The 15,568-nt window shown below is 52.8% G+C and overlaps 1 long non-coding RNA gene across 1 annotated transcript; it reads right to left on the reverse strand.

The window, feature by feature from the left end:
- Positions 1 to 635: 635 nt before the first annotated feature.
- On the reverse strand, positions 636 to 5,272 carry LOC108586983. The gene is made up of 3 exons (XR_002523523.2): positions 4,699 to 5,272; positions 2,473 to 4,197; positions 636 to 1,517 (listed from the first exon to the last, which is right to left on the reverse strand). It is a non-coding gene; the product is annotated as an uncharacterized LOC108586983 (long non-coding RNA).
- Between the last annotated feature and the right edge of the window lie 10,296 nt (positions 5,273 to 15,568).

A 15,568-nucleotide genomic window follows, 5' to 3' on the forward strand; every position in this document is an offset into this window, starting at 1 on the left:
CAACTCCTCAGGCCGCTAGGGGGCCCCTTGGTGCCGCCGGTCTTGCTGGTGGCCACAGCACAGCGCTGCGATGACCAGGACAACAGGGGAGGCTCCTGGGAGGCAGGGAGGCACCTAGGCTTGGAATTGGCATCTCGAATTTCCAGAAGCACTACCTCGTCTTCCATTCTCCTGCCATCCTTCACAGTGGGCAGAGCAGGTACGGCTAAGCTCTATGAAGCCAGGGAGAAACTGAGGCCAAGAGGGGAAAAGACCTAACTGAGGCCACACAGCAAGCTAGAAGGGACCCAGGGGACAGTGCAACCTCCAGCATGCAGGCGGGGAGGGCTCCAGGAGTTTGGGAACAAGAAGCTGGGGTCAGCTATGACCCCCACTTACCTCCCCAGAAAAGGAAAGAAAATACATGTTTACCAAACCTTGTTGGTGTTGTTTTCTTTTCTTTTCTTTTCTTCTTTTTTTTTGAGTTGGAGTTTCACTCTTGTTGCCCAGGCTGGAGTGCAATGACACGATCTCAACTCACTGCAACCTCTGCCTCTCGATTCAAGCGATTCTCCTGCTTCAGCCTCCCGAGTAGCTGGGATTACAGACGCCTGCCACCAGGCCTGGCTAATTTTTTGTATTTTTAGTAGAGACGGGGTTTCGCCCTGTTGGTCAGGCTGATCTCCAACTCCTGACCTCAGGTGATTCACCCGCCTCGGCCTCCCAAAGTGCTGGGATGACAGGTATGAGCTGCCACCCCCGGCCATTGGTGTTGTTTTCATTCAGAGAGGACAGAAAGGAAGAGACTGCCCCCACACAAAGCCACGGCACACCTGCCCCATCCAGTCCCATGGCCTCAGCACCTGGGCCCTTTGCCATGCTACCTGGGGCCCTGAGCTCCTGCCTGCCTGGGAGCACTCACAATAGGACCTTGGCAGGTCTTGCCTCTCTCCAGGCCTCGGTGCTCCCACCAGCACTGGTCGTCTGGCCCATCACAGCAGTCCCTCATGGCCTGCCACCTCCAATCCATCCCCCTCTAGGACTGCCAAACTGATCATGCATCTTCCCTGCCTAACAGCCGCCCCTCCCACTACCTAAAGAATCAGGTGCGGACTCCCAACAGTCCCCCAAAGCCTTAACTCATCTCAGCATTAAAATAAAAATAAAAATAAAGAATCAGGTGCAGACCCTTGGCCAGGCATTCCAGCCCTTCCTCCCTGGGGGCCTCTCCTGCCCTCTCCTCCCAGCCCATCCTGACCGTGCTGACTCTGCTCTGTCCATTTGTCATCCCCAAATGTACCTTTCCCATCCTGCATTTGCGTGTGCGCCTGCCTCTGTCTGGGCTGCCATGGACAGTCCCCTTTTTTGCCTGGTGACTTCCTTTCTAGCTCTCAAGGCCTGTTCCAATGCTCTCCCCAACTCAGTGTGTTCTCTGACCAAGCCCAGCTTACCTGGACTTCAGCAACACTTTTCTGCCTCTTGCAGTTGCCCCAGCTTCCTGGGCTGACCTTCCAGAGCGTTTGTTATCCCATGCTCCACTGAAACAATGCCCAGACTTGTCTCTCCAGCCTGAATGAGTATCAGGACCTCTACTCATTCATCTCTGGCACCCTGGCACCTGGCACAGAACCTGGCGTCCACTAGTGTGGCTTAGGAGATGGGTACTGAATGAAGAAGATGTAAGACAAGGATGGATGGATAGATGGACAGATAGGATGGGCATGGTATGCATGGGCAGATAGGATGGACAGATGGAGTGGATGGATGGATGGATGGATGAATGGATGGATGGGTGGGTGGATACATGGATGGGAAGATGGAAGAGTAGATGGATGGATAGAGGGACAGATATGTGGATGGATGGATGGGTAGGTAGGTGGGTGAGTGGACAGATGGATGGATGGATGGATAGCTGGACAGATGGATGGATGAAAGGGGTGGTGTGACACTGTGAGTGAGAGCTCTGGTTCTGGGCTCTGACAGACTCAGGTTCAAGTGTCCTGGTGAGCACTAACTCCATGTCACGCACAGTCCCTGGTGCGTTCCCTATCCTCAGCCATTCAGTGATGTATCACTCTCTTCCTTCACTGCCCCAATATTCCCCCAGGGGTAAGCCCTGCATCAGGCTCTGCAGGGTGGCTGGGATGCTTCAAGGGAGGAGGAACAGATTCAGGGAGCCAGGAGAGGGGAGCACAGAGGAGCCTGCAGGCCCGGCTTTCAGAAGGCCTGAGCTGGGCACTGTAGCCCCTGAATCCTACGTTGTGTCACCTAGGCATAGAGTATGCAGGGCAGACATCAGGGAGAGAGGAATCCTGGTTATGCCCCAGATCCCCAGGACCTAGAATACTGCCTCAGAGAGCAGAAAGAAATTACCCCAGCCCTTCTCAGGCCTGTGTCTACGGAGCCATCCCTTTCAGGCAAACTGCAGTTTGGGCACCCATCCTGTTGGGAGCTCACAGGGCCAGCTTGGGGCTGACATAGGCACTGGACTACCTGATCTCCAGGCTGTGGCCTTGGCCTCCAAGTCCAGAGTGGGGGTAGCTGGATGGGCCACGTCCTGCAGGCCAGGAATGGGTCCGGAGCAGTTTCCACGTCTTTCCCACAGTCGGGGCTGGCAGGACAGAGCAGAACAAGATCCAGCTGGAATCCTGATGGGAACAGGGAAGCCGGGAACCTGTTTTGCAAGCTCCCTGCCGTCTCAGAGCCCCGAGGATCACACATGCATACACACACACACACACACACACACACACACACACACACACACACACCCCTGTATCCCCATGGCCAGCAAGCTCTCTGGTTTCACCAGCCCATGGTAGATGCCTGCTGGGGTCATGGGAATGTCACAGCCGCAGCAGCCACACATTGACTACATGAGAGGCCACCCATTCTCATAGAGTCAAAGTCAGTCTACAGTCATCTGTCAGTGACTCCCCCAGCATCAGGCCGACCGCTCCTCTGGCTGCACCCACCTGACAGGATGGCAGTGCAGGCATTCATTGAGCATGGATGTGGGCCAGACACAGGACTAGCTCACTTCATCCTCACAACGACTTTGAATTTTGCACCGTCATGCAGATGGAGAAACAGAGCAACTTGTGGGGAGTCTTGCCCAAGGTCGCACAAGGAGTGGGCACAAGCACTAGGCTTTGGGCTCTGGCAGCCTGGACCCAGGGTCTTTCACCAGCAAGAGCAGGAGCCTTTGAAACTCAGGGTTCTTGGCTGGCACGGGGGACTCTGTTTTATAAAAGTGGTGAGTGCCTCTGGTTGAATGTTTAATGTTCATATCAACGAATCTCCACTGTATCCATCACCAGAGCCCTCCAGGGCAGATGGGCATTGCAGAGGCCACCCGCGCCCAGCATTGGATGGAGGGTGGGGTGAGGCCCCAGGCTGCTGACCCAGGCTGCAGGATGGGCTCAGCCTCCTGTCTCCAGCATTCTCCTAGTGCTGGTTGGGACAGGACCCTGCCTCATTGTGGGCACTGGCCAGCCATCTGTCCCCAGTGACGCAGCAACCCAGACCCGCCTGCCTGGAGAACAGCCCTCCACAATAATAATAATTATGACAACTATTATTAGTGTTCTATTGTGGTGATGGTAATAACCAGCTTGGCATCGTGGTCAGGAGACCAGACTCTGTGCCAGGCAGACCTGGCTGCACCTCCCAGCCACCCCTTGGCTGTGGGACCTTAGGCCAGTACCTTGACCCTCCCTACACCTTAGCTTCCTCCTCTGCAGATGGGAGGAGGCTGCGCAGGTGCATTGGCTCCTGCTTGCAGGGGGCAGGGCTGCACAGGCAGAATTCTGGACAACCTGGCCTGGAAGCCACAGGAAGGCAGGCCCCGCAGCACTGTGTGTTTTCAAAGCTGACCTACCTGGCCTCCCAAGGGAACCCATGATGAAAGCTTCCGGCACCCCTTGCCAGTCATCAGCCCACGCGCTGCTTCACCTCCTGTAATGACAGTGCTGGGCCAATGGCTTACCCACTTCGCTTGGCAGGCACCGTGCAATTTTCATTAGGTCACGTACTCATTATTTCTCCAGATGACTCTCAGCCAGGGAGATGTGAATTTGATGGGCTGCCCACTTTACAGACGGGGCAACTGAGGCGTGCAGCAGGCAAGGGCTTGCTTCCGGCCTTGGAGAGGGCAAAAGGTCAGTGGTGCAAGTAGGGATTCTGAATTTGGCCTCTGTGGTTCCCTGAAGTAGGTTCCTGGGGAAAAGAATGGAGAATCACAGTTGCCGGGAGTGGTGCGGGGAGGAGGCAGAAGCCTGCAGAGGCTGCCCGGCCCCAAGAACAAACTCACACTCACTCACAGGCCAACTCTTTGGGCCGCTGCCTGCTCTGCCTCAGATCCTCCAGGATGGAGACGTGGGGGACAGGGAGCTGGATCCCACTCCTGCTGCTGTCAAGGTCGGAGAAGGGGTGGGGTGTGCCTGGGTTGGGAGCTGGGGCTGTCAATGCCTGACCATGTGGGAGTTGGTAAGAAGACAACACGGTCTTGCCCCTTCCTGAGCCCTGGCCCAGGTGCTGTGTCACAGACTTTGTAGCTCCTTCTGTCCCCATCATAACCCCGTGGGGTCAGTGCTGCTGCTGGCCCATCCACAGATGAAGACACACCCGAGATGCGACTGCTCAGGCCACAGAGCTGATTGGCAGCAGGTCTGCCCCTGAACCCAGGCCCGAGTGCCCCCAAACCCTGCTTTATCTCACCCCGTGCTCCAGGGAGCCACAGCCAGGGAAGAGGAGAAGTGGCTGAGTGCCGTGGCCGAAGCGAGGGTGGAGAGTCAGCTCTGGTTCCCATCCTGGTCTGCCAAGCTCTTGGCAAGCCTCAGGCCCTTCTGAGTTTCCATTCTCTCACCTGAAGGGGTGAGTAGCTCCCCTCTCTGGCCTGGCTGCCTTGTGGGCTCAAAGGCAATGTGAGAGGTGCCCATTTCATGCTTGGCATATAGTAGGTACTCAAGTAAAGTAAGTTTCCATCTTCCTTTTCCCTCAATAATAAAGCAAAGTGTTCTCCTAGACAAAATATTACATTTTAGGATGAGTGATGATGGAATTGTAGGCAGTTTGTCAGGCCAGCACTGGCGGGGCTGCTAGGAAAAGATGTCTGAGCTCCTCAAATCACAGGTACAGCAGCCTCGGGAGGGGAGTCCGGTGCTGCCTGTTGCAGGCAGGAGCCTCTGCATCCTCTTCCTTCAAGAGTCTTTCAGGGCCAGGTGTGGTGGTTCACATTTGTAATCCCAGCACTTTGGGAGGCCGAGGCTGGAGGGTTGCTTGAGACCAGGATTTAGAGACCAGCCTGGGCAACATAGCAATATCCTGTCTCTTCAGAAAGCAAAAAAATCAGCCAGGTGTGGTGGTGCACTCTTGTAGTCCCAACTACTTGGGAGGCTGAAGTGGGAGGATCACAGCCCAGGAGGCTGAGGCTACAGTGAGCTGTGATCGTACCACTGCACTCCAGCCTGGGGCGAGACTCTGCCTTAAAAAAAAAAAAAAAAAGTGTCTATTGTCATCTCAACTGCACCACTTCCCAAAACTCACCAAAATTCTCCCGGGCTGAGTTCTTTTCATAATCTCATGCTAATGGAGAGTGATTTCCGTGGACTCATACCTCAAGAAATTGTGGCTCTCTCAGAGCCAGCCTTAAAGGATAATAGGCATTCAAAACTGCTAAGGCAGTTCCCGGGCACCGTTACATCCCTATTAAATCACATACACCATTAAAAGGAGAAAAGCCCATGCTGGCATGCACGTGTGTGCATGGCTGTCTTCCTAGGATGCTCTTCCCCAGCTCTGCCGCCTGCAGGAATGGGAGCCTCCTTTCAGGCTCAGCACACGCGTCTCTGCAGTGACGCCTTCCCAGCTCCCCATTCAGAATTGCCGCCCTTCCTGGCAGTTCCATAGCACATGGGTCTTGTTTACAGCACTTTGCACTGCCTCCGTCTTAACTCCCAGGTAGGCTATGAAATTGATGACAGGGATGGAAGCGCTCATTCATTCAGTTCACAGCATGCTGAGTGCTTTATGCTCTTGGCCTGTGATTCTCACTAGCGCTCTTTAATGTGGCGACCATCCCATTTTACAAATGAGGAAAGTGAGGCTCAGAGAGGTTCAACCATGTGCCCAAGCCTAGCTGATCCCAGGCCTGGGCTCTTTCAACAGCACGGTGCTGCCTCTGCAGGGGCTGCACCCTGGGCTGGGTTGTGGGAAACTCAGGACCCCTCGGTGGAAAGGGTGGCCGAGCAGGTAGGCAGACAGGGCCAGCACAGTATGTTGCTGGGGACACTGGGAACCCTGGGGCTTGGTGGGAGCCAGACAGCTTGGGGGGATCATGGGAAAGAATTTCATAAAGCTGTGTCCTGGCATGAGTCAGTCAGGTGAGGAAGAAGGATAGGGCATTGGTGGCAAAGACAGCACCATGTCACACAGCCATGTGACAGATGACAGTTGTCAGGGAGCAAGTTCTTCATGCTGTCATTTGAGCAGGATGGAAATTGTGGGCTGGAGAGCAGGGCAATGAGGAGAGGCCATGACTCCCTGGACAGAGCACCCCAGGGGTGACAGTCTGTAAACCAGTGCAGCCTAGAGTTAGAGGGTCTCTAAGGGTGGGCCACAGATCTCTGCCTTCATCCCTGCCTGTTTCAATCGAGTCTGGATGGAGCCATTAGAGCTTATCAGGTGTGCCAAAGGCAATGTCCCCTGAGAACGTTACATTTCCAGAAACCTCAGAAGGTGGAACCAGAGACTGAAACCAACAGAAGGGAATTGAACAGGGAGAACAAGAATAGCCTGCTTTCAGGTGCGAAAGGTCAATTGCGCAAACTGACAAGTTGATGGCAAGGTCCTATTTTCCCCCTGCCTCCTGAATTGTGTTTAAAAAGTGAATCTTTGGCCAGGTGTGGTGGCTTATGCCTGTAATCCTAGCACTTTGGGAGGCCAAGGTGGGCAGATCGCAAGGTCAGGAGATAGAGACTATCCTGGTTAACACGGTGAAACCCAGTCTCTACTAAAAATACAAAAAATTAGCCAGGCGTGGTGGCAGGCACCTGTGGTCCCAGCTACTTGGGAGGCTGAGGCAGGAGAATCGCTTGAACCCGGGAGGCAGAGGTTGCCGTGAGCCAAGATCGCATCACTGTACTCCAGCCTGGGCGACAGAGCAGACTGTGTCTCAAAAAAAGGGAATCCTCTGAGGTTGAGATGGAGAGATCTGTTTGCTGGGGCTGCCCACAGGAAGTTCTCTAAAAACATCTGTGGTCAGTGGGTCCTGGATGGGTGTCCTGACCTGGGTGAGTCCTTGGGAGGAATCAGCCAGTTCCCCTGCACCAGGATGGGGCTAACTCAGCAGAGCCTGTGAGGCTCCAGTGCCCACTCACAACAGCTGGGGTTGGTGTAACCCACATAAAATCCCCCAGTCCCACCCAGGAACAGGCATCCCAGTTGCCTCAAGATCAGAGAGGGCCTTCGCCAGCTGAACAGCAGAGGTGGGGTGGTGAGGACAGAGGGCGGCCTTCTGTGCCTGCGATGAACTATCACTTGAGCCCAGGAGTTCAAGACCAGCCTGGGCAACATGGTGAGACTCCATCTCTACAAAAAAATACAAAAATTAGCTAGGCATGGTGGTACCTGCCTGTAGTCCTAGCTACTTGAGAGGCTGAGGTGGGAGGTGGTTTGATCCAGGGAGGTTGAGGTTCCAGTGTACTGAGATTGCACCACTGCACTCCAGTCTGAGCAACAGAACAAGACCCTGTCTCAAAAAAAGAAAAGTGGGCGTAACATAAAGAGTAGGGCAAGTCGTGGTCAGGTGGTGACCTAGGGTGGGTACTCACAGCAAGCACTCCCTCTATACCTCTGCAAGATGGCCATGCTCTCTTAGCTTGTTCACCTCTAGGGACAGGGAACTCACTACGTTGAGCCTGGGACAGGGCAGACCCCAGTCTTGCCTTCGGAGAATCCGCACTCTGGTGGGGAAGTGAGCTGGCGGCAGGGGCGGGGCCAGCCTCCAGGTCTGACTCCTGCTGCTCTTTCAGGGGGTGTCCCCAGAGGGAAACGGGCTAGAGAGCTCCGGAGATGGGCCCTGCCCAGAGGCCTGGCCTCCCTATGTTCTGCAGGCAGAGGGAGAGTGACCCTTGTGCTTAGGCAGCCGGCCAGAGCCCTGGGAAGCCGAGACCCCTCCTTCCTGTGGGAAGCTGGTAGGCCACTGCCCACAAGTGACCCTCCACAGCGGCCCCTGTCCCCCTTTCCCTCACTGCTCCTGACCCCCCCACACCTGAGTGGTGACAGCTGGGAAGGGCTGATGCCTGCCCTCGCCCTCATTGGGGGAAGAAGTGGCTTCCTTAAGGAGGAGCCTGGACACCCCTCTTCTCTTGCCCCTCAGAGGCTGGATCTAGCCAGGGACTCTGACCTGGATGTGGGGGTGCTGGGATGCAAGAGGCCCAGGTCAAGGCAGGGGTTCTGGACCCTCAGCCAGCCATTCCTGTCCGGCAGGTTGGAGGGGCCAGGGGCCAGAAGCGCTTTGTTGTCTGGAAGGGCAGAGGGATTGTCTGCCCACTGGATTTCAAGGCCTCCTTGCTGCCCTCTCCCAAAGCTGCTGACAGACTTGACTCCCTGGGGAGCTGAGGGACGCTTTTCTTGTTTCCCGTGACCTCCACAGAGAAAAATCCATCACCGGCTGGCTGAGCAATCCAGGCGGGTCCAAGAAAGACGGCATTGAGTCACCTGGGTCCTCATTGCCCTGACAGCCGTGAACGCATCATCCAGCTGGTAATTAGCTCTTACAGGAAAGGGAAAGGTCTGTCATTTTCCTCCGGAAGTGCCACGCGGGGATTGCCGGCTGCCCCTCCTTGAAGCCAGAGAAAGGCCGGATCCTCATCCTGGGGCCAGCCTCTGTTAAGGATGTGGATTAGGGGTGGGAAAATATCCCTCCTTCCACTCAGGAATCCCACTTCTGGGAACTTACCCCAAGGAAACAATCCAACAGGAAAGCAAAGCTGTGCACAAACACGTTCCCATAGGAGTTCTGTATAATAGAACCAGCGCCCAGCAGCGGGAACAGCCATGCACCACGGCTGGGCTAAATATCACTCAGCTGTGAAATAGGGCAAATGGGGAGGATGGGGGACAGGGGGCTCAGAGGTCCTGGCTTAGCACTCAAGGGTTCCTGAACTTTGACATCCCAGCCTGATCCCTACCCTGACACTGGCAAATACACCAGTTCCAGAACTCAGAGGTGGTGACTCCCATCTCCAGGTAGGGGACCTAGCAAGTATCCCACTGAGTCTTATCATCACGCAGGTGTAAGAATCCCTGCTTACATTGCAGCTTCAAGGATGCATTTATTTAAACTCTAAATATATATATATATATATATATATATATATATATATATATGTATATGTATAGGGGTGTGTGTGTGTGTGTATACGTATATTTTTAGATGGAGTCTTGCACTGTAGCCCCAGCTGGAGTGCAATGATGCGATCTCGGCTCACTGCAACCTCTGCCTCCCAGGTTCAAGCGATTCTCCTGCCTCAGCCTCCCAAGTAGCTGGGATTACAGGTGCCCACCACCACACCCGGCTAATTTTTTGTATTTTTAGTAGAGACGGGGTTTCACTATGTTGGCCAGGCTGGTCTCGAACTCCTGACCTCGTGATCTGCCCACCTCAGCCTCCCAAGGTGCTGGGATTATAGGCGTGAGCCACCGCGCCCAGCCAACTGTAAGTCTTAGTTGTGGCATCTGTAAAATGGACCAGCACCAGGGCCAGTCCCCAGGGTGCCGGGAGGGATAGTGAGATTATGGTGAGGCTTGGTGAGGAATAGCCCATTGCAAATTACACAGCTCCTGTCTCCCTCTCAGCCTCCCCAGTCCCCAGGCCACACAGGCTGCTTTGAGAACATCCCAGTGCCCAGAGCTGTGCCCAGGCCTGGCATGATGTTTCTGCAAGGCTTCTCCATGTTCCTCCTGCCCGGCCGGGCCCTACTCCGGGCTCTGCAGAGAGGAGTGAGCTCCAAGGTGCACTGGCCAGCCCCACACACCAGATGTGCACCCCTCCCATTCCTTTTCTACCTGCGTCCCTGAGAGCCAGCAGTGTTCCTGGGGTGTCTGTGCCCACACCGGCCTAGGCATTGGGAGGGGCCCCATGGAGAGGAGGCACCCGAAGGAAGCAGCTGAGCTGAGTTCCAGAGAATCTTTGAGAGAAGGAAAAGCCAGGCAGAGGCCTTGCCAGTGCTGTTAGGTTTTCAGCTGGCTGGGTGAGGCCAGAGTGAACCTCAGGTAGTGGCTGTATGCACAGGTCAGGGCTGGAGAGGTAGGCTTTAGGGACATCAGGCTACAAGGGGGAGTTGGAAGCTGAAGCTCATGCATCTCCTGGCAACCATGAGGCAAAGAGAAGCCCTAAATGTGGAGTCCAGCAGGGAGCTGGGCGTTTCACTCCTTGGGTGAATCCCTCCTGACGGGGCTCAGTATCTCCAAGCGTCCTCTAGGATCAAACCAGTTGAGTGCTCCTCAGGCCCGGGTGGACCTTCCACGGGTCCACCAGGCAGCCTGGCCACTTCCCAGACCAGCTCTCCCACGGGCTTCCAGGACAAAGCTCTGAGATTCCCAGGATACCAAGTCTTGTGCAGCCCCGGTTGGTGCCAGCCCTTCCTCTTTGGTAGCTGGCAGTGTCCCCTCTCTAGGGCAACCCCCACCTGCTTGGTGAAGGGCTCCCTCTGACAGACACTGAGGGTGGGATGTGTGACTAAGAACAGGTTGTACAGTGAAGGGAAGGGTTTGTAGCTGCCCCGCTGGGAGCCCCTGGACCAGGCAAGGTGCCTCCCTGCTCTGAAATTCCAGCTGGGACTGCCTGTCCCTTGCTCTTGGGTGGGTCCTCCGCCTGCCTTCGCTGGCACACCTGCCATGGGAGAAATCTGCTATGGACCCCCAAACTCATGCCCAATAGTTCCAGTTTCTGCAGGTAAAATGGGCACAGTCATCCCTGCCCACCTTGCAGCCTTGTTGGGAGGATGGGAGGAGGAAACAGCCCAGAGTGAGCTTTGCAAACTGGAAATGACTGGGGAAACTGAGGGGCTGACCAGGCTTCCTTCTCCAGCAGGCAGGCCCGGGCCTGGGGTGTTGCTGGTGATGGTCTGGTCTGCGAGCTTCCATCAGGCAATATTCCTCGCCCTCCTTACTTGTTTCACATGCCACAGCCCAGAGCTAGGTTTTATCACTATTTAAATACATTATATTGATATTTAAATAAAATAATGCATGCACTTAGGGTAAAAACAATCATGGAACACTAAGATGCTTGCAAGGAAATGAGATGGTTCCTCACCTCCCCTCCCTTTCCCCACTCCCCAGAGCAACCAGTTTCCACATTTAGTTGTTCTTTCTGGCTTTGCAGTCTCCACATTTCTCATAAGATGTTTACGTTGCTATTTCTTGATTTTTCAATTCTAGACATTTCTGTTGCTTTCTCATGGTGACAGATGAGGCTTCAGCTCTCTGAAACCCTCCCACTCCCGCCTCCCCTCCCTCAGCCTCTTTAGAGGGCTTTATGCATTTCTTAGTTAATAGCTGGTTAAGGGTTTTATGATGATGATCACGTAAATATTATTCCATGAAAGTCAGGAAGTGGTCAATGACGGTTTCTTGTACAGTTTTGTTTGTGTGTGCCCTGGAGTGAATGCATTTATTTATAACTTGCAAGGTATTATGTGTCTCTTCTTAATTTTTCATCTGATCTACTCTAAACTGAGTGCTGGTGTTGTCAAATGCTCTGACAGTCTGTGATCTACTCTGTTTTGCCCTAAGCTCCCCATCTTCTGCTCTGGGGCCACTTCTCTGCCCCCTGGGAAGGATCCTCCTTCCTGGGTGATCACACACTCCCTGGTTGTTCTCAGCTCCTATGGGATCATGTGCAACCAAAGCTTCCTAGAAGGTGCACAGTCGTTATATTCTATTTAAACTTAAATTTTATTTTGAGGCCTTGCATTTTTGCAAGGTTTACAAGGTTGAGCCTTCCTGTGGGCATAAAATCCAGGCAGGAAATCCTTTTCCCCCAGATTTTAAAGGCAACTGATCGTTCTGCGGTCCTCTAGCTTCCATTGTTGCAAGGAGAGGTCCAATGATAGGCTTATTATTATTATTATTATTTTAAATTTAAAAACACATGCACAGAGTTTCAAACATAAAACTATAAAGCTTATTAAAAAAAAAAAAAAAAGTCCCTGCGTTATCTCTCTCTACCCAATTCCTAGTTCCCAGAGGCAACTTTTCTCTATATTTGATTCTGCAACTTTTCTCTAGATTTGGAAACAACACACTTGTACTGTTCCTTACTGACCCTCCAGCTTGTGACACTCTCACTTACCTTTCTCTTACGGAGGAGGAGGCTTCAGGCCACTTACGTCCCCACCCCTCCCCACACAGGCCAATCCCCTCCCCCATCCTCCCAAGATTGCTACCCCATAATTTCTGGTCAAATTAGTATTGTTTACATATTACGCTATGCGACAGTCACGTATCACTTAACGACAAGGATATGATTTGGGAAATGCGTCATTAGGTGCTGTCATCATTGTCATGGAGCATACAATGCTAGATGGGATAGCCCACTACACACCCAGGCCAGATGGTCTAGCCTATTGCGGCTAGGCTACAAATCTGTACAGCATGGCATGTACTGAATGCTGTAGGAACTGTAACACAATGGCAAGAATGTGTGTGTCTAAACATAGAAAAGGTACAGTAAGAACACAATATTATCTGACGGGACCACCATGGTGTGTGTGACCCTGACCAAAATGTGACGAAGCAGCACGTGACTCTATATAAACATTATGGCCAGCTGAGCCATGGTATGGCCTGATTGGATTTCCTTCCTTGTGCAACTTCTGTCGAGTTCTGAAGATTGAGTGACGAAGAGATCTCGAAGAGATCCGCATGGATCTGGATTGCTTTATTCCAGTCTCGATTGGTTCGATCTGATATTCGAGCGCGCGCAAGCAAAGATCGGGCGGCGCGACTGCTTCACCAGCTCCGCCCTCAGTCTTAACATTTGCCCAGCCTCCCGAGGCTGACGCCACCCGCCTGGCTATTTTTATTTTTAAATAGAGACGGGTTTTCACCGTTAGCCAGGATGGTCTCCCGGCCCCAGGTGTTGGATTACAGGTCGCACCACCGCCTTTTTCTTTTCTTCCTTTTCTTTCTTCCTTCCTTTCCTCTCTCTTCGCTCTTTCTCTCTCTCCTTTTCTTCTTTCTTTTGTCCTTGCCTTCCTTTCTTTTCTTTCTGACACAGGGTCTCACTCTGCCACCGAGGCTGGAGTGCAGTGGCACAATCGCAGCTCACTGCAGTTTCAGCCTCCTGGGTCAAGTAACCCTCTCACCTCAGCCTCCTGAGTGGCTGGCAGCACAGTCATGCACCACCAAGCCCATATTTTTACTTTTTCTTTAGAGATAGGGTTTCCCCATGTTGCCCAGGCCGGTCTTGAACTCCTGGGCTCAAGCAATCCACCCCCTTTGGCCTCCCAAAGTGCTGGGATTACAGGCGTGAGCCACCGTGCCTGGCCTTCATGTCTTATTTCTTGGTTTAATTCCTAATTTTAGAGAAAGAGTGTCTGGGAAGTAATTTTTCTTTTTTTAATTGGAAAATGTCTCACTCTACCCTCCCACTGGACTGCATCGGTACTGAAATAGTTTTCCTTCAGGATGTTGAGACATCACTTCACGACCTTCTAGTTTCTGGACTTGCTGTTGAGAATGTCAACATTATTCTGATTCCTTTTCTCCGCACTCTACTGAACATGGTTTGAGGATTTTCTCAACCCTGGTGTTGTGAAGTTTTACAATAATGTGCCCAATATGGTCTTTTTTCCACTTCTCTGCTGGCCCTTTTTATGGGGAAACTTGTGTCCATGAGTCTCAGATTTTTTTTTTAAATTTCATATCTTTATTACTTTCTTTCCTTTCATTTTATCCCATGAGATACGGGACAAAAAATCAGGGCATTAAGTGAACGCTATCCTGACCTCCGGAAACCCTCGTCCCCTCCCGCGTCACTAGGCATATGCATTCCAAGTAGCACATTTGAGGATTATTTGGGGAATCTGGATAACCTTAGAGAAAGATCTCTAAGGTCAGATGCTTGGGGAGGGGGGTACCCCACAGCAATGGGGGTGTCTCCTTCTAGCTCAGCCTGATGCCAACAAACAAGTGCCTCCTGTAGCCCAGAGCAGCTCGGGCTGCTAAATCACTGTCTCCCAAGATTCTGATGGACTTGGTCTGGGGCGGGACCTGAGCATCCGCATTTCACATGCTTTCCGGTGATTCTAAGGGTGGTTGGGGCTGAGTCCTAGGGCTGACCTGCTGCCCTTGCTCCGAGAGCCTGACCGGCTAGCTGCCTCTTGGGCTCTGGTTTGCTCACAGGGGCTCTGTGAGTTCAGGGTGCTGAGATCCTCATTGCAGAGTTCTGTGTCCTGGTGTTGGGACTGAGCTGGGAGAGCTACTCTTGAGAGAAGGCTTGGCTCTTCAGTTCGGTTTTCAGACGCTCAGAAGACTATGGGCTCCGGGGCACCCACAGGACTCAACCCTTTCCCGAGGAGAGCATCCCCTCCCACCCCACCGTGTGGCCTGGGGTTCACACCTCCTTTTTTTGTCACTTCACTATCTCCCCATCCTGCAAGGAGGATGAAATGGTCCTGTTTTTAGGTCCTGATCCAGAGGCTCAGAGAGGAGGTGCAGCTTTGCCTAGGGCCACCTTGCTGGTAAGGGTCAGGCCAGAGACACAGACTCTACATCCAGGGTTTTTCTACTTCACTCAGCTTCCTCCTTTATCATTCAGTCATTCAACAAACATTTACTGAGTTCCCAGGCTCTATGCTAGGAATTTTAAGTTTATTTTTATTTTATTTATTTATTTTTGAGATGGAATCTCACTCTGTCGCCCAGGCTGTAGTGCAATGGCATGATCTCAGCTCACTGCGACCTCCCCTTCCTGGGTTCAAGTGATTCTCCTGCCTCAGTCTCCTGAATAGCTGGGATTACAGGCGTGCACCACTGCGCCCGGCTAATTTTTTTTGTACTTTTAGTCGAGACGGGATTTCGCCATGTTAGCCAGGCTGGTCTCAAACTCCTGACCTCAAGTGATCTGCTCACCTCGGCCTCCCAAAGTGCTGGCATTACAGGAGTGAGCCACTGTGCCCGGCCCGGAACTTTAAATTTAAAAACACATTCAGGCCTGGTGACGTGGCTCACACCTATAATTCCAGCACTTGGGGAGGCCGAGTGGCAGATTGCTCGAGCCCAGGAGTTCCAGACCAGCCTCTACAAACAATATAAAAACTAGCAGGGTGTGGGTATGCAGCTGTAGTTCCAGATATTCAGGAGGTCGAGGTGGGAGAATTGCTTGAACCCAGGAGGTCGAGGCTGTGGTGAGCCGAGATGGCACCACTGCACTCCAGCCTGGGCGACAGAGTGAGACTCTGTCTAAAAAAAATTAATTTAAAAAAAACCACATGCATGGAGTTTCAAAAATAAAATTATAAGGCTTATTTTAAAAAAGCAAAATAAATAAATAAATAAATAAAAAACAAAAAGAAGT

The sequence above is a fragment of the Papio anubis genome, chromosome 7 (assembly GCF_008728515.1).
Source record: "Papio anubis isolate 15944 chromosome 7, Panubis1.0, whole genome shotgun sequence".
NCBI lineage: Eukaryota > Metazoa > Chordata > Mammalia > Primates > Cercopithecidae > Papio > Papio anubis.